Source organism: Salmo salar, chromosome ssa10, assembly GCF_905237065.1.
Source record: "Salmo salar chromosome ssa10, Ssal_v3.1, whole genome shotgun sequence".
NCBI classification, from domain to species: domain Eukaryota; kingdom Metazoa; phylum Chordata; class Actinopteri; order Salmoniformes; family Salmonidae; genus Salmo; species Salmo salar.
In genome coordinates, this window is record NC_059451.1 from 29,113,647 (window position 1) to 29,139,180 (window position 25,534).

Consider the following 25,534-nt stretch of genomic DNA (forward strand, 5'->3'; position numbering starts at 1 on the left):
GTAACTTTTTTTGTGGACCGTTGACTCTGCTGTTTGTTTTTGGTCTTACACTCTCCTGATTACGACTTTTTCTTGGGTCTTACACTCTCCTGATTACGACTTTGTTTTTGCCCTCTGGCATCTTTATTTTTTTATTTAACCTTTATTTAGCGAGGCAAGTCAGTTAAGAACAAATTCATATTTACAATGACGGCCTACCCCGGCCAAACCCGGATGATGCTGGGCCAACTGTGATCAGCAAAAGCAACTACTATTTCACTCCTTCATGCATACAACTACCTGTATAATGTGTTCCTATTGTCGTCTGTTCCTTCAGAACATTTTAATGACTTATGGTAACAGTAGACTGCCAATCAGAGCAAGGGAATATAACTGTCCTTATTAGCATGCTAATTGAAATGAATCCCATCAAAACAATGTTGCCAGGTCGTCTCTATATGGCTGGCGTTTGCTAATTGCCATTGACTAATTAGAGGCTACAATTCCAAGGATGGAGTAAGTGAAACATCAGCTTCAGCAGCAATAGTTAACAGCAAAACTAGGATGTGTGAAACTGCAAACTAGTGTTTCTTCTACATCTTTTGTGTAATGCGTTCATGGGATGTGCTGCTAACTCCAGTGTGTTTTGGTTGTTCATCATGCCACATACATGCATCCTTGTGCTCTGTGTCTCTTTGTCCTTATTGCTCATTCCGCTGCAGCTGAGTCTGTGAATAGCGCCAGTCACACTATTCATCTTTTCAAGTAGCACTCTGAAGCACCAGGTAGGCTCACCAGTCTCAATATTTTGAGACATAATAAATCATGTTTTTGCTAGCGCGGTAACACTTTCTACTTATCTTACTTTGCAGCTGTCCTCAAAGCAGAGATGCCACTGTGTTGATGTGTTTGGAATGGGTGCTTTGGCACCAATTATAATACAACAGATACTTATTTGGGGATTACGGAGCCAAGCATACAAAATAAATTGAGAGACTTTCATCATTTAATTGGGTATTGTTGTAGCGATGTTTGTGTTTCGTTCTATATATTTTAAACTGAAGCTTCGCAGCGGATTGGCCGTTGCTGGAATGAAATAGGAGCAGTGTAACCCTCGTCAAATATTCCTTCAAAGTAGAATCATCCACCAACCATTTCTGGAATTCTACAGAGTTGAGTTTTACGTATGGGGACAGATGTTTGTTGTGGGACATTTAATCCACCACTTGCAGTCTGTGTCTAAAATGACCGTATATTTGGTAATCGGGATATAACCAAATATTTCTCATGGAGTCCACAAGGCTGTTTGTTCTTCAGCGCCGTGGATCTCCCACAGGAACCAAGTTACTTTTATCTGTTGCTGTGATTGTGCTCTGTGGACACTGGGGCAACACAATAAATGTGCCGTCTCGCCATGCTGTCTGTCTGATTCTAGATTCCTATCGAAGATAGGCTGCGCTAAACCCTGTTAAGCCTTAATAATCCACTTTAAAGTTCCCATCTATTGCATTTTACCAGTGAACAAGAGATTGTGTCTGAATTGATTCACTGTATGTTGTGGCCAGTGAGTTTTCAACCTTATCCATGGACAAACAAGCCGGGAATGATTAGATCACAAAGATTTTTGTGCCAGAGCTGATCTTATCGAAAATATTGGTTGCCATAAAAGTCTCTCCCTGCTGGGGTTCACGAATAGACCACAGTGGCATAAATAATTTCAATTACAATTGACAAGCAAATCCATTATCCATTATTTGTAAATGTCGCCTGAAATATGCATAGATATACTGATGCATGAATTTTTATATTTAGTGGCAAAGTACACCAAGTTTCACTACTGATTAGAGCTGCACCTTAGGATTCAAATGACTCTCTCTCGCTCTCTCTCTCGCTCTCGCTCATAAGTTACTTCTAAAAACATTGACAGTCTGATAGTATTCTGATGGAAAATCCATTTAGAAAAGCAGTCTAACTTGTAATCCTTTCAGAGAAGTCGCTTCTGATTAAAACAGTTGTAGCAGTACACAAGCTTTCAAAATGTGTTTGTCAATGCAGAATTCAGCTGTGGGGATTCAGATTGGAAATAGTCCATAGATGTTGGGCTGTTAGATCCATTCTGTTCTCCTACTAGTTCAATCTGTCCAGAGAGAGGTTATGCTATTGCCCATATGGAGGAGTATTATCTACACAAGGTATCTCTCAAATTCACTCTGCTCAATTTAATAGCCTTGACATAGGATGTATAAATTGCAGAAAATAGAAACTGTGAGGAAGAGTGATTAATTTGTTTGTTTTGCGTACATCTGTCTTGAAATGTGGAAAAGCTCATAGTAAATCATTTCGATGTGTCTGTGAGTTTATAGCCATGGTATCAGTGTTGTGGTTTAGAATCCGTATGTGTCTGAATTACAGCGGTGCTGTGAAGGAAAACCTTGTTCAGAAAACTCATGAATTCCGATTACCAAACAGAGAGAAACATATTATTTAATTAGCATAATAAGCTTTGTATCTCCGTCAATGGGTGTATTTTTATTAATCTAGGCTATTTCACATATGTGAAATCCTGCTGCAATCCTCCTGCTGCAAATCCTAAACACAGTACTGCAAATGCTAATATCTGTCATGAGTGGAAAATGAACACAGTTATTACTCTCCCCAACATTATTTATGGGCCAGGGCTCTTATTCATAAAGCGCCTAAGAGTAGAAATGCTGATCTAGGATCAGGTCTCCACTGTCCATGTAATGTAAATGTATTCATTATTATCTAAAAGACGAAACAGATCCTAGACCAGCAATCCTACTCTGAGAAGTTTTATGAAAACGGAACCATGATTACCAATACCCAATACGGTGCTTTTACAGTATCCTGCTCTATAGAAATAGCAGGCTCACTGTTATACTGTAAGGAAACTCAGGCACTGGCAAGTAATGGTAGAACTCCAGAGGAACAAGCAGCCTTAATTATCACTATTAAAAGCCCAATTACTCATAATGGATTTAATACATTTTCATTCGGAAATGCTCTCCCTTCTTTAGTCATGCATGCTATTGCAAATATAAGTGTGTTTTGAGGCATTTTATTGATCCTTACACCGTGAATTGAGTGCATTTTATAAACATGGTATCCCTTTACACTCGTACCCTGTATACTGGTTGAAAATGGCAGATATGCCTGTACAGTAACATGCTATACATGATGCCAGAGCTCTGGCTCTGAGCTTCACAGCGCTGTATGAGTTTTGATTGACAGCCATTCTGAACATGACCAACTTGCGTGACAAGAAGTCACCCCCAACCCTCACACAACTTTTGCAAATTGTTGGTTGTCTGAGTGAGGGAATTTTTCCATTTTATTTAACCTTTATTTAATTAGGCAAGTCAGTTAGGAACAAATTCTTATTTACAATGACGCCCTACCCCCCGGCCAAACCCCTCGGCCAATCCCCTAACCCAGATGAGGCTGGGTCAATTGTGCGCCGCCTTATGGGACTCCCGATCACGGCCGGTTGTGACACAGCTTGGGAACGAACCAGGGTCTGTAGTTACGCCTCTAGCACTGCAATGCAGTGCCTTAGACCGCTGCACCACTCAGAAGGCCCAAATTCTGTAAATTAAGAGGATACATTTTGAAACATAAGACAGTGAGGATTATAATAAATACCTTTTTGATGTCATACAAGCAAGCCAAACAACCGTGAGTCCAAATGTACACTCACATTTCCATATCATAAAACTCATGAGTGTACAAAACATTAAGAACACCTGCTCTTTCTGTGACATAGACTGACCAGGTGAATGCAAGTGAAAACTGTGATCCCTTATTGATATCACTTGTTAAATCCAATTCAATCAGTGTAGATGAAGGGGAGGAGACAGGTTAAAGAGGGATTTTTAAGCCATGGGACAATTGAGACATGGATTGTGTATGTGTGCTATTCAGAGGGTGAATGGGCAAGACAAAATATATAAGTGCCTTTGAACTGGGCATGGGAGTAGGTGCCAAGTGCACCAGTTTGTGTCAAGAACAGCAATGCTGCTGGGTTTTTCACGCTCAACAGTTTCCTGTGTGTATCAAGAATGGTCCACCACCCAAAGGACATCTAGCCAACTTGACACAAAGTATTGGAGTCAACATGGGCCAGCATCCCTGTGATCGCTTAGCAAAAAAATAAATATATACACTGCTCAAAAAAATTAAGGGAACACTAAAATAACACATCCTAGATCTGAATGAATGAAATAATCTTATTAAATACTTTTTTCTTTACATAGTTGAATGTGCTGACAACAAAATCACACAAAAATAATCAATGGAAATCCAATTTATCAACCCATGGAGGTCTGGATTTGGAGTCACACTCAAAATTAACGTGGAAAACCACACTACAGGCTGATCCAACTTTGATGTAATGTCCTTAAAACAAGTCAAAATGAGGCTCAGTAGTGTGTGTGGCCTCCACGGGCCTGTATGACCTCCCTACAATGCCTGGGCATGCTCCTGATGAGGTGGCGGATGGTCTCCCGAGGGATCTCCTCCCAGACCTGGACTAAAGCATCTGCCAACTCCTGGACAGTCTGTGGTGCAAGGTGGCGTTGGTGGATGGAGCGAGACATGATGTCCCAGATGTGCTCAATTGGATTCAGGTCTGGGGAACGGGCGGGCCAGTCCATAGCATCAATGCCTTCCTCTTGCAGGAACTGCTGACACACTCCAGCCACATGAGGTCTAGCATTGTCTTGCATTAGGAGGAACCCAGGGCCAACCGCACCAGCATATGGTCTCACAAGAGGTCTGAGGATCTCATCTCGGTACCTAATGGCAGTCAGGCTACCTCTGGCGAGCACATGGAGGGCTGTGCGGCCCCCCAAAGAAATGCCACCCCACACCATGACTGACCCACCGCCAAACTGGTCATGCTGGAGGATGTTGCAGGCAGCAGAACGTTCTCCACGGTGTCTCCAGACTCTGTCACGTCTGTCACATGTGCTCAGTGTGAACCTGCTTTCATCTGTGAAAAGCACAGGGCGCCAGTGGCGAATTTGCCAATCTTGGTGTTCTCTGGCAAATGCCAAACGTCCTGCATGGTGTTGGGCTGTAAGCACAACCCCCACCTGTGGACGTCGGGCCCTCATACCGCCCTCATGGAGTCTGTTTCTGACCGTTTGAGCAGACACATGCACATTTGTGGCCTGCTGGAGGTCATTTTGCAGGGCTCTGGCAGTGCTCCTCCTGCTCCTCCTTGCACAAATGCGGAAGTAGCGGTCCTGCTCCTGGGTTGTTGCCCTCCTACGGCCTCCTCCACGTTTCCTGATGTACTGGCCTGTCTCCTGGTAGCGCCTCCATGCTCTGGGCACTACGCTGACAGACACAGCAAACCTTCTTGCCACAGCTCACATTGATGTGCCATCCTGGATGAGCTGCACTACCTGAGCCACTTGTGTGGGTTGTAGACTCCGTCTCATGCTACCACTAGAGTGAAAGCACCGCCAGCATTCAAAAGTGACCAAGACATCAGCCAGGAAGCATAGAAACTGAGAAGTGGTCTGTGGTCCCCACCTGCAGAACCACTCCTTTATTGGGGGTGTCTTGCTAATTGCCTATAATTTCCACCTGTTGTCTATTCCATTTGCACAACAGCATGTGAAATGTATTGTCTATCAGTGTTGCTTCCTAAGTGGACAGTTTGATTTCACAGAAGTGTGATTGATTTGGAGTTACATTGTGTTAAGTGTTCCCTTTATTTTTTTGAGCAGTATATATATATATATATAATTGAGTTAATAAAGCCGCATGCAAACATGGTCTCTTTTTTGTTTCCTTGAGTAAGGCAGCTCCAAAGTGCAGGTGTTTCAGCCTAGCTCAGTGCTTTCTGTGGTGGTGGGGCGAGCCAGCAAAAAATAGGAGCTTTGCGTCGTGATTGTCTCAGTGTTCTGTCACTCATGGGGACCTTACGCAGTCGCCAAGCTTAAGTCCTTAGAAAGGGTAGACATCCAACAGTTCAGCCTTTTGGGTCCAGATTGTTCTGAATAGAATGAGCCTTCTTTGTCTATTGTGAAGAAAATTTGCCGCAATGATCTGTTTCGCTGAATTTCATTGTGAAAGCCTAACACTTTAATATCTTATTTTATAACTTAGCTCATGTTGGCAATATAACAGGCTTTCAAATGATGCCCACCTGACCCAGACTGCGATTTTCAATGGACCGTTTTTGGATTGTGTAAACAACAACAGTAATTGTGTGATGGTGGGGATGCATGGTTGTGTTCCAAATAAAACAACTACAAGTGTTCTTGCTCTAGTTCCTCAACAACACAGCTAGGAGAGCAAAACAATTACCTTATAGTTGAAGGCTCTTTCCTTGAGTCATAAAAGTGCATTGAAATTACTTAGGAACTGTGCACAGTTTGGAGTGGTGTGTGGTGACTTGGACACACCAGTTAGTCCTCTCACTCAAATCCTTGTCATATTTCACCTACCACACATTTTCCAGGAATATTTTGTTACTGAATGTATCCAGAGTATTTTCTGATTTCGTTATCAACAAATGCGGCAAAAAGTACAGTAAATGTAAAATGCACATAAAATGTTTGTGTAATGTTTGGATTCAGTCTTGTGAACTGTTATTAGACCTTTGGTCTAATAATTTTCTGATAATCTTGAAACTGTTTCCTTCTAATTGTTACCATGGTTATGCATTTCACATTTCTTCTGTAAGAAACATTTCAATTTAGCCCTATCCATATAGGCCAATTCCCATGAGTGTAAAGGGTTAATTATTGTCTTTAGTACTGTAGCGTACTATCCGAAGCTCTAATTCCCCCTGACTTTGTAAAGTTTTCCTAGCTATTTTCTCATCTTCTCTAACCAGAGGGCCTGGATATAGCAGAATAGATTTGGAGGTGTTTGAGCAGACCCTGATTACCATTGACTCAATTAGCCAGTGTGCTGTCACACTGCACAGACAGGGGCACCCCAGGGATGTTCACACACAGGGAGTTGGGACCATGTCTATCTGTTGGGCTGGAAGTGTTCTAGAACGGTCTGTTCTCACTGCTCGTAGGTGGCTGTCAGTCACTCAGTTATGACATAAAAGCTGAAGTTGATGACACAGCATAATGGGAGGATCTCAATTGCATACTCCTCGCATCCTCTCTCCTCGCCTTCTTAAAACCCATTGGATGAGAGAGCCACAGGGCCCTCGCCTCTGACCTTTTCCTCAATTGGGTTTTGAGACGGAGGAGAGAGGACGCGAAGAGTATGCAATTGAGATTCTCCAAATGTCATCTTCCTCCTCACTCCTACACGTTATACTGTAATGTAGAGTAGACTATGTTTCACTTGAACTCTAGAGACATAGTGCGCCTTTATAGCACAGCCTGTGACTCAGCAATTATTAAATCAAATCAAATCACATTTTATCTGTCACATGCGCCGAAAACAACAGGTGTAGTAGACCTTACAGTGAAATGCTTACTTACAAGCCCTTAACCAACAATGCAGTTTTAAGAAAAATACAAAAAAAATTTGAAATAAAAGTAACAAATAATTAAATAGTAGCAGTAAAATAACAATAGCGAGGCTATATACAGGGGGTACCGGTTAGTTGAGGTAATTGAGGTAAAATGTACATGTAGGTAGAGTTATTAAAGTCAGTATGCATAGATATTAACAGCAAGTAGCAGCAGCGTAAAAGAGGGGGGGGGGGGCAATGCAAGTAGTCTGGGTAGCCATTTGATTAGACGTTCAGGAGTCTTATGGCTTGGGGGTAGAAGCCTCTTGGACCGAGACTTGGCGCTCTGGTACTGCTTGCCGTACGGTAGCAGAGAGAACAGTCTCTGACTAGGGTGGCTGGAGTCTTTGACAATTTGTAAGGCCTTCCTCTGACACCGCCTGGTAAAGAGGTCCTCGATGGCAGGAAGCTTGGCCCCAGTGATGTACTGGGCCGTACGCACTACCCTCTGTAGTGCCTTGCAGTCGGAGGCCGAAAGGTTGCCATACCAGGTAGTGATGCAACCAATCAAGATGCTCTCGATGGTGCAGCTGTAGAACCTTTTGAGTATCTGAGGACCCATGCCAAATCTTTTCAGTCTACTGAGGGGGGAATAGGTTTTGTCGTGCCCTCTTCACCACTGTCTTGGTGTGCTTGGACCATGTTAGTTCGTTGGTGATGTGGACACCAAGGAACTTGAAGCTCTCAACCTGCTCCACTACAGCCCCGTCGATGAGAACGGGGGGTGCTTGGTCCTCCTTTTCCTGCAGTCCACAATCCTCTCCTTTGTCTTGATCACGTTGAGGGAAAAGTTGTTGTCCTTGCACCACACGGTCAGGTCTCTGACCTCCTCCCTATAGGCTGTCTCGTTGTTGTCGGTGATCAGGCCTACCACTGTTGTGTCATCGGCAAACTTAATGATGGTGTTGGAGTCGTGCCTGGCCCTGCAGTCATGAGTGAACACGGAGTACAGGAGAGGACTGAACACTATGGTGTTGAACGCTGAGCTGTAGTCAATGAATAGCATTCTCACGTAGGTGTTCCTTTTGTGCAGGTGGGAAAGTGCAGTGTGGAGTGCAATAGAGATTACATCATATGTGGATCTGTTGGGGCGGTATGCAAATTGGAATGGGTCTAGGGTTTCTGGGATTATGGTGTTGATGTGAGCCATGACCAGCCTTTCAAAGCACTTCATGGCTACAGACATGAGTCCTATGGGTCGGTAGTCATTTAGGCAGGTTACCTTAGTGTTCTTGGGCACAGGGACTATGGTGGTCTACTTGAAACATGTTGGTATTACAGACTCAGACAGGGCAAGGTTTAAAATGTCAGTGAGGACACTTGCCAGTTGGTCAGCACATGCTGAAATTACACGTCCTGGTAATACGTCTGGACCTGCGGCCTTGTGAATGTTGACCTGTTTAAAGGTCTTACTCACATTGGCTGTGGAGAGCATGATCACACAGTCGTACGGAACAGTGTTACATTCCTCGAAGTGAGATAGAAGCAATTTAGCTCCTCTGGTGGGCTCATGTCACTGGGCAGCTCTCGTCTGTGCTTCCCTTTCTAGTCTGTAAGAGTTTGCGAGCCCTGCCACATCCAATGCGCATCGGAGCCGGTGTAGTACGATTCGATCTTAATCCTGTATTGATGCTTTGCCTGTTTGATGGTTTGTCGGAGGGCATAGCAGGATTTCTTAGAAGCTTCCGGGTCAGAGTCCTGCTCCTTGAAAGCAGCAGCTCTACTCTTTAGCTCAGTGCAGATGTTGCCTGTAATCCATGGCTTCTGGTTGAGGTATGTACGTGCAGTCACTATGGGGACGACGTCATTGATGTACTTATTGATTAAGCCAGTGACTGATGTGGTGTACTCCTCAATGCCATCGGAAGAATTCCGGAACATTATCCAGGATTATTAGCCATTAAAGAAAGGCCATTCCATTCACTCTGAGAATGGAATACTGCTTGACATCGATTTAATGATTCCAATTCCAATCTCATTCCATTTCATCTCAATACCTTTGTGGCTCGACATCCATAGACAAATGTTTTTCATTTACCCTTATTGCGAAGAAAACCCCTAGTTGAGACGGTCAAGTGCGTTCTGTTCTTCTCCATCCTATTCTTTTCCCCTCATCAGGCATTCACATCTATTTATATCAATCACATTCTCACAAACACACACAGACAGCTGCCTACTGAGCTATTCTTCACAGACAAGATTACACAGTGGAATAGGGTGCAGCGAGTGATCATAGTTCACTTTCTCCATACAAGATTAATCACACGTGGAGTGTCTTGCCTGGAGATTTAATGGTTTACCCTTATATGTACAGTGAGGGAAAAAAGTATTTGATCCCCTGCTGATTTTGCATGTTTGCCCACTGACAAAGAAATGATCAGTCTATAATTTTAATGGTAGGTTTATTTGAACAGTGACAGACAGAATAACAACAACAAAAAATCCAGAAAAACGCATGTCAAAAATATTATAAATTGATTTGCATTTTAATGAGGGAATAAGTATTTGACCCCTCTGCAAAACATGACTTAGTACTTGGTGGCAAAACCCTTGTTGGCAATCACAGACGTCAGACATTTCTTGTAGTTGGCCACCAAGTTTGCACACATCTCAGGAGGGATTTTGTCCCACTCCTCTTTTCAGATCTTCTCCAAGTCATTAAGGTTTCGAGGCCGACGTTTGGCAACTCGAACCTTCAGCTCCCTCCACAGATTTTCTATGGGATTAAGGTCTGGAGACTAGCTAGGCCACTCCAGGACCTTAATGTGCTTCTTCTTGAGCCACTCCTTTGTTGCCTTGGCCGTGTGTTTTGGGTCATTGTCATGCTGGAATACCCATCCACGACCCATTTTCAATGCCCTGGCTGAGGGAAGGAGGTTCTCACCCAATATTTGACGGTACATGGCCCCGTCCATCGTCCCTTTGATGCGGTGAAGTTGTCCTGTCCCCTTAGCAGAAAAGCACCCCCAAAGCATAATGTTTCCACCTCCATGTTTGACGGTGGGGATGGTGTTCTTGGAGTCATAGGCAGCATTCCTCCTCCTCCAAACACGGCGAGTTGAGTTGATGCCAAAGAGCTCCATTTTGGTCTCATCTGACCACAACACTTTCACCCAGTTGTCCTCTGAATCATTCAGATGTTCATTGGCAAACTTCAGACGAGCATGTATATGTGCTTTCTTGAGCAGGGGGACCTTGCGGGCGCTGCAGGATTTCAGTCCTTCACGGCGTAGTGTGTTACCAATTGTTTTCTTGGTGACTATGGTCCCAGCTGCCTTGAGATCATTGACAAGATTCTCCCGTGTAGTTCTGGGCTGATTCCTCACCGTTCTCATGATCAATGCAATTCCACGTGATGAGATCTTGCATGGAGCCCCAGGCCGAGGGAGGTGTAACGTAACTTATTTGAAATGTTATTACTTTATTACATTGCTCAACATTTGTCATAATTAGCAATAATTAGCAATTCATTTGTATCCACTCTCGTCAGACTTTGGCTGCATATTTTACGCCATTTTTTTTCAAATCTGAAAATGTTGTGAAGCCACGTCCATTTTCTGAAGAATTACATTATGGGTCCTAAAATTACAGAAAAAGTGTCCACTGCATGTATACTTCGTATTTTGGCGAATTTAGTACGACATCTGGGAACTTTTGACATACTAACTATATCCATACTATGACCAATAAGCATACTATATACTCATGTCACATCACAAATAGTACGGTTAGTATAGGTTAGTTTGAGTATTCGAACACAGCTCATGTCTGTCTGGAAATTAATGTTTTGTTTTTGAGCTTCAAGGTTTAGAGAAAATGTGCACAGTGTCTGTGTTATGCAAATGTTTATGACAAAGCGTTACCAAGGGATACCAAAATCTATATGTACTGTATACACCTGCCTGGTTGTCACAGCTTTCTGAAGGATCGGACCAAAACGCAGCGTGTTCGTAGTTCCACATCTTTTTATTAATCGTGAAACTAAATGCAATACACCAACCACTTTAAATAACAAAACAATAAAGGCGTAATGCAGAGCAGGCAAACACTACTCAAAAATTAACAACACACACCCACACATGGAAAACAGGCTACCTAAGTATGGCTTCCAATCAGAGACAGCTGTCTATCGTTGTCTCTGATTGGAAGCCATACTTAGGTAGCCTGTTTTCCATGTGTGGGTGTGGGTTGTTAATTTTGAGTAGTGTGTTTTCTCTCTGCATCACGGTTTGTTGTTTTTGTTACTTCAAGTATTTGGTGTATTGCATTTAGTTTCACGGTTTAATAAAGATGTGGAACTACAAACACGCTGCGCCTTGGTCCGATCCGTTAAACAGCCGTGACAGAACAACCCACCAAAAAAGGACCAAGCAGTGTGGGAGGAAGTTTCTGGAGTCATGGACTTGGGAGGAAATCCTGAATGGGAAAGGACCAGGCTGGGGAGTATCGTCGCCCGAAGGAGGAAATAGAAGAAGCAAAGAGGGAGCGACGATACTATGAGGGCTTATCGGAGAGAGCCGTGGAGTAAACGGGAGCCAGTCAGGGAGTCAAGCGCGGAGCTCGACGCTAGATTCCAGAGAGAGGTACTGGCGGAAAGGGCACTGCGGAGCGGGCGTGCTGAGGGGCGAGCAATGGGTTATGGTGTGATGTGCACTATATCGCCCATACGCACTCACAGCCCGGTGCGGTCGGTGCAAGCTCCTCACCGGTGTAGGGCGAAAGATGGTCATTGAGCCAGGAAGGAGTAGGCCTGCTCAGTATGCCCGGTCTCCAGTTCGCCTCCATCGTCCGGTACGTCCTGAGGTGCGTGCTACCAGTCTGGCGCCACCCATGCCAGTACCACGCATCAGGATTCCAGTGCACATTCCCAGTCCAGAGCTTCCGGCGACAGTTCCCCGTCCAGAGCTTCCGGCGACGTTTTACAGTCCGGAACCTACTGAGACGGCCTACAGTCCGGAACATACTGAGACGGCCTACAGTCCGGAACCTGCTGAGACGGCCTACAGTCCGGAACCTACTGAGACGGCCTACAGTCCGGAACCTACTGAGATGGCCTACAGTCCGGAACCTACTGAGACGGACCTCAGCCCGGAGCCTCCAGCGACGCTCCCTAGTCTGGAGCCTCGAGCGACGCTCCCCAGTCTGGAGCCTCCAGTGACACTACTCAGTCCGGAGCCTCCAGCGACGATCCTCAGTCCGGAGCCTCCAGCGACGACCCCCAGTCCGGAGCCTCCAGCGACGCCTCCCAGTCCGGAGCCTCCAGCGACACCTCCCAGTCCAGAGCCTCCAGCGACGCTCCCTAGTTCGGGGCCTTCAGCGGCGGTCTGCAGCCCGGAGCTTTCAGCGGCGCTCTGCAGCCCAGAGCCTGCATCGGCGGCCTGCAGCCCAGAACCTTCAGCAATGGCCTGCAGCCCAGATCCTCCAGCGGCGGTTTACAGCACAGAGCTTCCGGTAATGATCTACAGTCCAATTTCTCCGATAATGATCCACAGGTCGGTGTTACGGAAGCGGAGGGATCGAAGCCGGAGCCACCTCCGTTGCTGGAGGATCGGAGGGAGAGGAGGGTTCTGGGTGTAGTACTAGAGCCGCCATAGACTTGTGTCACCCTCCCTACCCTCCCTTTGTGTTTGGAGTTGTTTTGTTGGGTTTTGTTTGGGTGCAGTCGGGGTCTGCACCTTTGGGGGGGGGGGTACTGTCACGTCCTGACCCTTGTAAGAGGTCATTTTCCATAGTAGAGTGGTCAGGGCGTGACAGGGGGGTGTTTTGGGGTTTCTGTTTCATTGTGGGGTTTCTAGATTTCTATTTCTATATTTTCCTTTTCTATGCGTTGGCCAGGTATGGTTTCCAATCAGGGACAGCTGTCTATCGTTGTCTCTGATTGGAAGCCATACTTAGGTAGCCTGTTTTCCATGTGTGGGTGTGGGTTGTTAATTTTGAGTAGTGTCTTTTCTCTCTGCGTCACAGTTTGTTGTTTTTGTTATTTCAAGTATTTGGTGTATTGCATTTAGTTTCACGATTTAATAAAGATGTGGAACTACAAACACGCTGCGCCTTGGTCCGATCTGTTAAACAGCCGTGACACTGGTTCACTCAACAAAGCAGTATTTTGTTGTTACTTGTTTTTTTTATGTTATGGTTTTGCGGGTTAGGCTTGTAATGGTTGTAGCGTGTGACTATAGGAGATCAATCACACCAGCAGCATGCCTGCACAGTAGAGACGCCCCTCTTCCAAGGCAGCACCATGGCATGTTTTATAACCTATGACGGCCATCAATTAGTACACAATCTATAAACTGTCGCTAGTAAACCAGCGCGGCTGACAAATTTTAACAGGGCCTCCCTTCCTCTCTCGCCTCTGCCCTCGTTCTTGATCTTGCTCGCTTTCTATCCTCTCTCTCGACCTTGCTATCTTCCTCTATCTTGCTCTCTCCCTCTATCTCTCCCCCCTCTCTTTCGCTCTTGCTTTCTCTACCACTCTCTTTCCCTTTACCTTCTCTAGGCATGGAGTTTGTTTGCTCAACAGAGTTCAACAGAACCTTGATAGGAAAACATACTAAATAAGTGTGTATATTGAATCCTTTGTGATGATGATCTTAGGAAAGCAGTTACATTTATACCGGTACTTACTATATAGTAATAAATGTCAATCTTTTAAAATCTTTACAATTCTTTGGATACAACAGTAACACTTGAGGCTATTTTATTTACCTACAAAGAGGTAAAGTACATTGAGTACTTTTGATAGAAAGATGTTGAACTGGGTCAAGTTGTTTTCATTCCGCCTACAGAAAACAGTCTAGAGAAATGGCCGTGCTTTGCCAGCCTGGTCTCATAGACTAGACATAACATACAGTGCCTTCAGAAAGTATTTACACCCCTTGAATTTTTCCAGATGTTGTTGTGTTACAGCCTGAATTTAAAATGGATTAAATTGAGATTTGTTTGTCACTGGCCTACATACAATACCCCAGAATTTTGAAGTGGAATTATGTTTTTCGAATATTTTTACAAGTTAATAAAAAGCTGAAATGTCTTGAGACAATAAGTATTCAACACCTTTGGTTATGGCAAGCCTAAATAAGTTCAGGAGTACAAATGTGCTTAACAAGTCACATAATAAGATGCATGGACTCACTGGGTGCAATAATAGTGCTTAGCATGATTGTTGAATGACAATAATTTTTTCAAACGTACTGCAAATTGAGAAATCATGTGACCGAACTGAATAAAAAGAAGAATCTACACTATGAAACAAAGCTAAATGACATAAAGAATGACAGTAAAAAGCTTTGGAGCACCTTAATTTTGGGAAAAAAGGCAAACTCAGCTCCATCATTCATTGAATTAGATGGCTCATTCATCACAAAACCAACTGATATTGCCATCTACTTTAATTATTTTTTTAATTGGCAAGATTAGCAAACTTATGCATGACATGCCAGCAACAACCGCTTACACTACACATCCAAGTATATCTGACCAAATTATGAAACACAAGAATTGTCATTTTGAATTCAGTAAAGTAAGTGTGGAAAAGGTGAAAAAATTATTGTTGTCTATCAACAATGATAAGGCACCGGGTTCTGACAACTTGGATGGAAAATTACCGAGGATAATAGTGGACAATATTGCCACTCCTATTTGCCATGCAATCTTAAATTTAAGCCTATTAGAAAGTGAGTGCCCTCAGGCCTGGAGTGAAGCAGAACTAATTCTGCTACCTAAGAATAGTAAATCCCCCTTTACTGGCTCAAATAGCCAACCAATCAGCCTGTTTTACAGTAAAAAGCTGTCTAGGCCCCTTACTTTTTTAAATCTTTACTAAAGACATGCCACTTGTTTTGAGTAAAGCCAGCGTGTCTATGTATGTCAGATGACTCAACACTATACACGTCAGCTACTATAGCGACTGAAATGACTGTAACACTTAACAAAGAGCTGCAGTTAGTTTCAGAATGGGTGGCAAGGAATAAGTTAGTCCTAAATATTTTAAAAACTAAAAGCATTGTATTTGCGACAAATCATTCACTAAACCCTAAACCTCGACTAAATACTGTAAGAAATAATGTGGAAATTGAGCAAGTTGAGGTGACTAAACTGCTTGGAGTAACCCTGGATTGTAAACCGTCATGGTCAAAACAATTGATACAACAGTAGCTAAGATGGTCCATAATAAAGTGCTACTCTACCTTCTCAACAGCACTATCAACAAGGCAGGTCCTACAGGCTCTAGTTTTGTTGCACCTGGACTACTGTTCAGTTTTGCGGTCAGGTGCCACAAAGAGGGACTTAGGAAAATGGCCATTGGCTCAGAACAGGGCAGCACAGCTGGCCCTTGGATGTACACAGAGAGCAAGCATTAATAATATGCATGTCAATCTCTTCTGGCTCAAAGTGGAAGAGAGATTGACTTCATCACTAATTGTATTTGTGAGAGGTATTGACTTGTTGAAAGCACCGAGCTGTCTATTTAAACGACTAGCACACAGCTCAGACACCCATGCATACCCCACAAGACATGCCACCAGAGGTCTCTTAACAGTCCAGAACACACTATGGGAGGCGCACAGTACTACATAGAGCCATGACTACATGGAACTCTATTCCACATCAGGTAACTGATGCAAGCAGTAGAATATATATTTTTTAAACAGATAAAAACAGTTTATGGAACAGCGAGGACTGTGAAGCAACACAGACATAGGCGCAGACACATGGATACACACACATGATAACATATGCACTATACACACACATACACATGGATTTTGTGTTGCAGATATGTGGTAGTTGAGTAGGGTCCTGAGGGCACGAACTTAGTGTGTTGTGAAATCTGTTATGAATGTATTTTAATGTTTTTAAGATTGTATAAGTGCCTTAATTTTTCCGAACCCCAGGAGGAGTAGCTGCTGCCTTGGCAGAAGCTAAAGGGGATCCATAATAGATACAAATACCTCATCTCTGTGCCCCACACATATAATTATCTGTAAGGTCCCTCAGTTGAGCAGTGAATTTTCAACACAGATTCAACCACAAAGACAAGGGAGGTTTTACAATGGCTCTCAAAGAAGAGCAGCTATTTGTAGATGGGTAAAAAAAAGGCAGACATTGATTATCCCTTTGAGCATGGTGAAGTTATTAATTACACTTTGGATGGTGTCAATACACCCAGTCACTACAAAGATACAGGCATCCTTCCTAACTCAGTTGCCAAAAAGGAAGGAAAATGCTCAGGGATTTCACCATGAGGCCAATGTTGACTTTAAAACAGTTACAGAGTTTACTGGCTGTGATAGGAGAAAACTGAGGACAGATCAACAACATTGTAGTTATTCCACAATACTAACCTAAATGACAGTGAAAGAGTGAAAAGAAGGAAGCTTGTACAGAAAAAAAATATTCCAAAACATACTTCCTGTTTGCAATAAGGCACTAAAGTAAAACTCCAAAAACATGGCACAGAAATTAACTTTATGTCCTGAATTCAAAACGTTATATTTAGCATGGTGGTGGCTGCATCATGTTATGTGTATGCTTGTCATTAGCAAGAACTAGGGAGTTTTCTTTTCATAAAAATAAATGGAATAGAGCTAAGCACAGGCAAACTCCTAGAGGAGTTTCCAACAGACACTGGGAGACAAATTCACCATTCAGCAGGACAATAACCTAAAATACAAGGCCAAATATAGACTAGAGTTGCTTACAAAGAAGACATTGAATGTTCCTGAGTGGCCTAGTTACAGTTTTGCCTTATATCGGATTGAAAATCTATTGCAAGACCTGAAAATGGCTGTCTATGTCATGCCCTGATCTGTTGCACCTGTCCTTGTGCTTGTCTCCACCTTGCTCCAGGTGTCGCCAATTTTCCCTACTTATCCCCTGGGTACTTATACCTGTGTTCTCTGTTTGTCTGTTGCCAGTTCGTCTTGTTTGTTCAAGTAAACCAGCGTTTTGTCTCAGCTCCTGCTTTTCCCCAGTCTCTCTTTTTCTCGTCATCCTGGTTTTGACCCTTGCCTGTCCTGACTCTGAGCCTGCCTGCCGTCCTGTGCCTTTGCCCCTATTCTGCATTACCGACCTCTGCTTGACCTGACCCTGGGCCTGCCTGCCATCCTGTACCTTGGCCCCACTACTCTGGATTATCAACCCCTGCCTGCCTTGACCTGTCGTTTTCCTGCCCCTGTTGTTGCAATAAACATTGTTACTTCAAAAGTCTGCACTTGGGTCTTACCTGAAACCTGAGTCTAGCAATGTTCAACAACCAAATTGACAGATCTTGAATACATTTATAAAGAATAATGTGAAAATATTGGGCAATCCAGGTGTGCAAAGCTCTTAGAGACTTACCCAAAAAGACTCACAGCTGTAATCGCTGCCAAAGGTGACTCTAACATGTATTGACTCAGTGGTGTGAATACTTATGTAAATTAGATATATCTGTATTTCATTTTCAAGAAATTTGCAAACATTTTGTTTTCACTTTGTCATTATAGGGTATGTTGTGTAGATGGGTGAGAAAGTACATATATTTAATCCATTTTGAATTCAGGCTGTAACACAACAAAATGTGGAATAAGTCAAGGGGTATGAATACTGTAGTGGGGTGATATTGTATATTACATTTACCTCACATGTGACCCATAATAAGACTATGCAATTAAACCTATTCAAATGTTTATCTGATTCCATAAAGATAATACAAATATGCAAGAGACTATAGTTGAGCTACAGCAATAAGCAGTCAAGAAATGTCAATGTAATTACTTTGTAAAATGATTGAAATCACATACAAAGCATAAATCGTATATACGATAAATAAAATAAATAAAAGCATAAAAGGCATAAATCACATACAAAGCATTAACAAGCATTACAGTGGGGGGAAAAAGTATTTGATCCCCTGCTGATTTTGTACGTTTGCCCACTGACAAAGAAAGGATCAGTCTACAATTTTAATGGTAGGTTTATTTGAACAGTGAATAGCCTGAAAGGCCGTGCTCCAAGAATCCCTGGAGTGGAGAGAGAAAGACAGGTACATTTATTTGGATGTTCCAAAATTCAAGTAAAAATCGAAAATAAATGTGGTTAAAATTCAAAACAATAAATATGTCAAACAATAAGTAATCAATCCAACGAAAACTAATCGAATCAAAAGAAAAACTAAGAAAAACACAAAAAAAGTAATGCATTCAATAAAAAAACAGGTACTGTAGCCATAATCAGTCCATCAATTAGTTAGTTAGTCAGTCAGTCAGTCAGTCAGTCAGTCATGTTTGGTCTGGTGGAGTGGTTGATAGTGTGTTAGGGTCTTTGTGTTAGGGAAGCAGTGGGGTCTGGGCTGGCAGTTGCTGGATGGAGGTGGTACTGTAATTGTGGTTGGTCAGTGCTGTGTCCAGGGTTGGTGCTGGTGTTGGGCTGGGACAGGGAATACCTGGGTTGGTGTTGGGGCCGAGTTGGAAATCATGCTGGTACCAGGGCTGGAAACCAGAGGTTGTTGCTGGGTCTGGTGCTGGGGACTTGGGAAAAACAGGAACCGGGAACTGGGGATGGTGCTGGCTTGGGATCTGTATGGGGGGGGGGACAACCTGAGGAGCAAGCAGACACACAAGGGAGCCCTAGACCCAGAGGTCAATGGTGGTATTTCCCTGTGGCCTGCTTGCTCAGGTGAAGGTCTGGTATTTGGTCACTCCTCTGCCCCTCATCTGGTGCTGGGTCTGGTGCTGGAAACCGGTGTCTGGATTGGTGCTGGGAATGATGCTGAGTCTGCAGAGGGGAGGAAGGACAACCTGAGGAGCAAGCAGACATGCAACGGAGCCCTAGACCCGGAGGTCAATTGTGGCACTCGCCTGTGGTCTGCTCGCTCCAGGGGAATGTCTGTTTTTTGGCCCCTCCTCCCTGCCTCTTCCAGTGTTCTGGTGTTGTGACTGGGTGTGGTGCTGGAACTGGGACTGGGGTTGGGTCTGCAAAGGGGAGGAAGGACAACCTGAGGAGTGAGCAGACACACATGGAAGCACAAGACCCGGAGGTCAGTGATGGTACTCCCCTGTGGCCTGCTCGCTCCGGGCGTATGTCTAGAGCTTTGGTCCTTCCTCCGCACCTCTTCTGGTGTGGTGATGAATGGTTCCTGCTTCTGGTCTGGTTTTGGTTCCGTGAGAGGGATAAGCGTAGAGGGAGGAAGGGGAAAAGGGATGGAGAGGGAGCAGGGAGGTGGGAGTGGTGGAGGGTATTGTCCATCGGCCTGGGCTGGTGTTGGAGGAGGAGGCTGGAAGACAGAGGGAGCAAAAAGGACCCAGACCCACCTGGCCACAGAGCACTCACAAACAGTTGGTGGGTGTGTTCAGTGCGAGTGCCTCAGTGGGGCAGTTCTCTGTACGTACAGTACCTTGTGCCATCTCTAGATGGATTCCCTTGTTAGTAGGCAACCATGAACAGCCGTCTGAAGAAAGTCCTTCTGTTCGGAGTGTTTTGTCAGGGTCATGATAAAGGCTTATTGGGGGGTTCAGGTCTGATCATGTCATTGCATATTTGGATGAGGGCATCTAACAGGTTGTTTGTGTTGTTTGGTGGTTTTTGGCTGTTCACAGGTCTTGACATGCCTCCCTACTGACTGCCTGGTGTAGGTGGTTTGGTAGGTCGTGTTTGTTGGCGTCGGGGTTTGGGTGCTGTGGTGGTCTTCTGGTCTGGTCTCTTGTTGGTCTGCTTTTTGTATGGTCTTTTCCGTTTGGTATTTTTTGTCCAGTTTGGTTCGTCGTCTAAGAACTGGTGTTGTGAGGCGAGGGGGTCTTCCGGTTGTATGGCCTCTCTCAAAATCGTCTCCTCTTTGACCAGGGGTTTTTAGGGGGTGGAGGTAGCAAGGAAGGGATTGGAGGGGCCAGCAGGGGTGGGGGCTATTTCTGGGATGGCTTGGGTGGTGGGTTGGGCGGTGCCTGTGGAAAGGTCTGGGTCTACGTCTTCGTTGTTGTCTGGTGAAGGGGGGTGGAGGATGGTGGGTTTGGGATTTGGGTTAGTGGGGTTGGTGGTGTTGGCCCTTGTCCTGCTAGTGGAGGAACTGGGGGAGGTTCTGGAGAAATGGCCCCCTTTCCTGCACAGGTTGCATGACCGTGTGAAAGTTCAGTCTGAGGTGGGATGGTTGTCTTTACAGAGAGAAAAAGAAACAGTGTAGGTATCTCACCAGCGCAGGTCAGCAACAATAAAGAGAAACACCCTTTTATAACATCTGAGTTGTTGACCAATAGATTTACTGTAAAGTTTTACTCCAATCAGATATCAGACCTACAGACCTGTAAAGACAACAGAGCCTCTGCTACCCAGAGGTGTGACAATGGGGGGTTGGTGAAAATGTTGAATTCCTAACACAACACAGAGGAATCCTTACATACAGTGTAAAGAGTCACTTTGGGGGCTGGGTCGCCTTATATAATCCTCCCCTGAACACATCTGATTCTGCGTCAGATAGAAGTGTTCAAAACCGGATGGCCAGCACTGTAGTCACTGTAGATGATCTTCTGACCAGTAGTTCATGGACCTAGTGGCATCACATCAGAAATGTCCTTTTGGCGGGTAGTATTGTCTTCATCTTTAGGCATGCACATGTCCTTAGGTAAGCAAGCTAGAAAGGAATGCTTCCATTCTTCTTTGTAAGAGCAAAACACAGAACTGAAGGTACACCAACACATCACAGAGTAATTCACATTAATTTACATTTTAATGAGCGTAACGTTTCATTTTATCTGATTGGATTGGTCAATAGCAACTTCAGATATGGTTTTAGCAAATGAGTCAGCTATACATAAAAGATATCAAAGATCGCTGCATCATAAAAACAGTATATTTGAAAATAAAATAAAAAATGTATTAGCATCTCAATTTACAGCACCCAACATTAGCATACCAATGGTGAAAGGTCTAAGGCCATTTTGTGAGAAACAAAAGAATGAGAGAAGGTGAAACTCGCAACTGGCGACTTGCAGGCGCCGAGGCCCAGGCCCACTCAATCACGTTTTATGAACATTTTGGGATGGCTGACCATCTGTGGGCTATTAAAGGGGTCAAACATACCTTATCTGTGGCTTTCTCTGGGGAAGAACGTTCCCACAGAACCTTGGGATTACGGGCAGCGTAGGAGGTATAAAAACTGACTAAATGAATGTTACTGTGTGAATGAAATTGTCATGTTTGGATTGTTTCAAAAGTCCCCAAAGAGCTACAAATGTTGATATGTGTTATTGTACTGTAAGTCCTATGGATTTATTGTTACAGGGAAACTGTTATTTTGTTTGTCGGATGGCGTATAGTTCAAAGAAGAGCGACACAGGGGTGCACTCTATCATTTAAATTGAGTTGATTAGATTACAATCTGGGTGTGTTGTTCCAGTCTATTGATTTTACTAGCAAAGACATTTTAATTCAGGTTGGGCGTGAGTTTCTGCTTGAATTTGGTTAAAAGGACAGTGAATTACTTTGTGAACTTCTTAGCATGCTCCTGTGTTTTACACATCGTTTTTTCTCTTAGAGATTATTCTGAACTGAAGACCACATTAAGTTTAGCCTATTGGTGATAGTAATTTACTATTCTGTAATGTATCATGTATTTCATTAACACTGTAATTTTTTGAGTGCTAATTATTTCGTGACTAATCAATTATATTAGTTGATTTGAGTAAATCCATTCCTCGCTTTAGAGAATAATTATTTGATTGACTGTGCGCTTATAATTTAGTAGGTCTATTGGTAGTTGTTATATACACTGTACACATAGAATATGCTTGGGTACCACCTTGACATCCCTGATCTGTTTGCCTCAATAAATTAATGCTTTAACATTGGTCGCCAGGATTAGCTATTTGTATCTAGTCTCTTAATAATTGCATAACGGTGCAAGTTAGACATGTTCATGTTAGCCACAACAAATTGGAATTCGTAACATATCATACGTATTGCAAATTTGAAACATATTGTACGGTTTGGAATTTGGAACATATCATACTAATTGTAATTCGTTAAATATCATATGAATTCAAAGGCATGATGTTGAATCAACTTGGAAACGTGATATGTTTATAAAAAAGTAGGGAGCAGCCTCTCTGTGTTAGTGATGGCTGTTTAACAGTCTGATGACCTTGAGATAGAAACTATTTTTCAGTCTCTCGGTTCCAGCTTTGATGCACCTGTACTGACCTCGCCTTCTGGATGGTAGCGGGGTGAACAGACAGTGGCTCGGTCGGTTGTTGTCCTTGATGATATTTTTAGCCTTCCTGTGACATCGGGTGCTGTAGGTGTCCTGTTGCCGTACCAGGCGGTGATACAGCCTGACAGGATGCTCTCAATTGTGCATCTGTAGTAGTTTGTGAGGGTTTTAGGTGACAAGCCAAATTTCTTCAGCCTCCTGAGGTTGAAGAGGTGCTGTTGCGCCTTCTTCACAACACTGTCTGTGTGGGTGGACCATTTTAGTTTGTCCGTGATGTGTACGCCGAGGAACTTGAAACTTTCCACGTTCTCCACTGCTGTCCCATCTATGTGGATAGGTGGGTGCTCCCTCTACTGTTTCCTGTGAAGTCCATGATCATCTACTCTGTTTTGTTGATGTTGAGTGAGAGGTTGTTTTCATGACACCACACTCTGAGTGCCCTCACCTCCTCCCTGTAGGCTGTCTCGTCGTTGTTGGTGATCAAGCCTACTACTGTTGTGTCGTCTGCAAACTTGATGATCGAGTTGGAGGCATGCATGGCCACGCAGTCATGGGTGAACAGGGAGGTAGGCCTACAGATAGCATAAACTTTGTATGCCTTTCTATTGAGCCAGGGAGAGTGGATTAATTGTGTAGGGCAGGAAGAGACTTGCAGCATCACACAGCCTGTGCTTATGAGGCTCTATCAAACCTGTCCCTGGCTAGTGTGGCGCTTTTCAATCATAATGTACATATGATACCTATTCATGTTCACTTAAAAAAAACTCCCTCAGTTTCTCTATGGTTTGCCTGTGTCTTTAAAAGTGTAATGTATGCTTTTCAGAGTGGTGGGGCAAATGTTTTTCCCCTTTGGCCTGGAGCTTTTCCTAACTCTATAGGGTCTGTTAGTGATTAATCAGTTGTGCAAAGGTTTTTATATGGGCAGTGGGACCATATTTACATTTGAGTCATTTAGCAGACACTTATCCAGAGTGACTTACAGGAGCAATTAGGGTTAAGTGTCTTGCTCAAGGTCACAAAGACAGATTTTTCACCTAGTCAGCTTGGGGATTTGAACTATTGACCTTTCAGTTACTGGCCCAATGCTCTTCACAACTAGGCTATCTGCTGCCTAGGTTTACAGATATTTTCTAAACAGGTCACATGGTTTTGAAGAAATTCTGGAAAAACCTGTCCCTAGGAAGAATGAAAACCCTGTCAAACTGCAGCAACCTTGTACTTGTTCATATTCATTATATTTTACTTTTCTTTACACAGACACAACCTCTGCAATTGGACAGTAGAGCTCACAGGGCTGAGCTTGCGTTATGCAGGTATAGGCCTATATCAACTGCAATTAAAATTTACTCAGTCTATTTAAGTAATCGGTATTGTGTTCAATTCATTTGAGTTAATAATTTTGGATTGAAAAGGTCAAGGTTGCCTAGCCAGCCAGCCCAAGTTTGAATATAGCCTAAACCAAATTTTATCACATTCACATTTTTTCCTAATACAAATAAATGGGCTATAAATAGATTACATAACATTGGCACTTTGTTTACCCTGGCCAGAGGGCAAGCGGGGACAGGGTGCATTGGCTGTAGCCTATGCAGCTGCGGGCTGTGGTTGTTATCAGTAGCCTAGTTGATCAGACTGGGAAAATTGTGTTTTCTTCCCATACAGTTTAGTTGTAGGCTGCTGCAATATTTCTGTGAAGAGTTATTGCTTGTGTCTGTCAGGAGTGATGTGTTATCATGTTTGCTAAATAAATACAAGACGACAGTGGAGTGGCTTGCGCTTTGCTAAATGACGAGCATTGTGCCCGGGGCGCAACCTGTGATTTCAGTGAATCTGATTGGTCAAGAGACAGAACAGAATGCACAGAACCTGCAGCACTCCGATATAAAGAACAGATAGGCCTACATTGTGCGCAAGATGACAAATTGAGTCTCTCGAGTCATACAGCTCAAGTCCAAGTTAAGTCACAAGTCATAGATGCTCGAGTCGAAGTCGAGTGGCAAGGGTTTTTTATTTTTGCCAAGTCAAGTTTCAAGTCGTAAAATTTGCGACTCGAGTAGTACTCGAGTCCAAGTCACGTGACTCGAGTCCACATCTCTGAATCATGCTGCTGATGCCCTTGAATTTAGTAGTACAGAGCCTGTAAACCCATTGGATGAAAGCTTTCACGCTGGAATAAGCTCAACGTCATCTGACTTTGAAACAAGCCAGGACAGCCAAAGGTATTTATGAAAGCACAATACCCTCTAGAGAAAATAAAATCACCAATACACTAAACTGTCTACAAGACAAGTGCTCCTAAAACTTTTCACACCCTTGCAGTCAGTTCTTTGGCATGGGAGAGAGGGGTGTTAATATACTCTTCTAGCCTATTCACTCTATTGCTGGCAGTGCTTGTCTACTCAACAGCACAACTGTATGTGCTCATCCACATCAATACATCACTAGACTGTCTACAGTTCAAGCCCCCCTCAAACTTTTCACATCTTTGCTAACAGCCCATCTCAATGCCCCATTATTGACTCTAAGTGTAACAAAACACATACCAGTCTACTGTACCGTTTTTGTTTACAGATGAACATGGTTTATTTTATGGTTACACTTCAGTCTTCATGTTTTACACATCTTCATGATCAGTCTTCATGTCTCTCCAGGAGACTTGCAGTACATACAAATCTTCTGCAAGAGGTTGAGCTTGGTGTAGAATATGAGACATCCCACATACACACAGTAGCTAGCTAGCTAGCTACACCAGGCATAGTTACTCCAAGACTAATATGAGTCATAAAGCCAAAGTCATTCCTTTACTCTCCGCCATCATCAAAACATTTCTCCAGTATTGATCCTAACGAGAGGCACTG

At 43.6% G+C, this 25,534-nt stretch overlaps 1 protein-coding gene across 1 annotated transcript in view; it reads left to right on the forward strand.

Annotated features, from left to right (window-relative positions):
- Positions 1-25,534, forward strand: part of naaladl2 (N-acetylated alpha-linked acidic dipeptidase like 2) — a 290,768-nt gene that overhangs the window by 203,460 nt on the left and 61,774 nt on the right. The gene's annotated exons all lie outside the window — the stretch shown is intronic.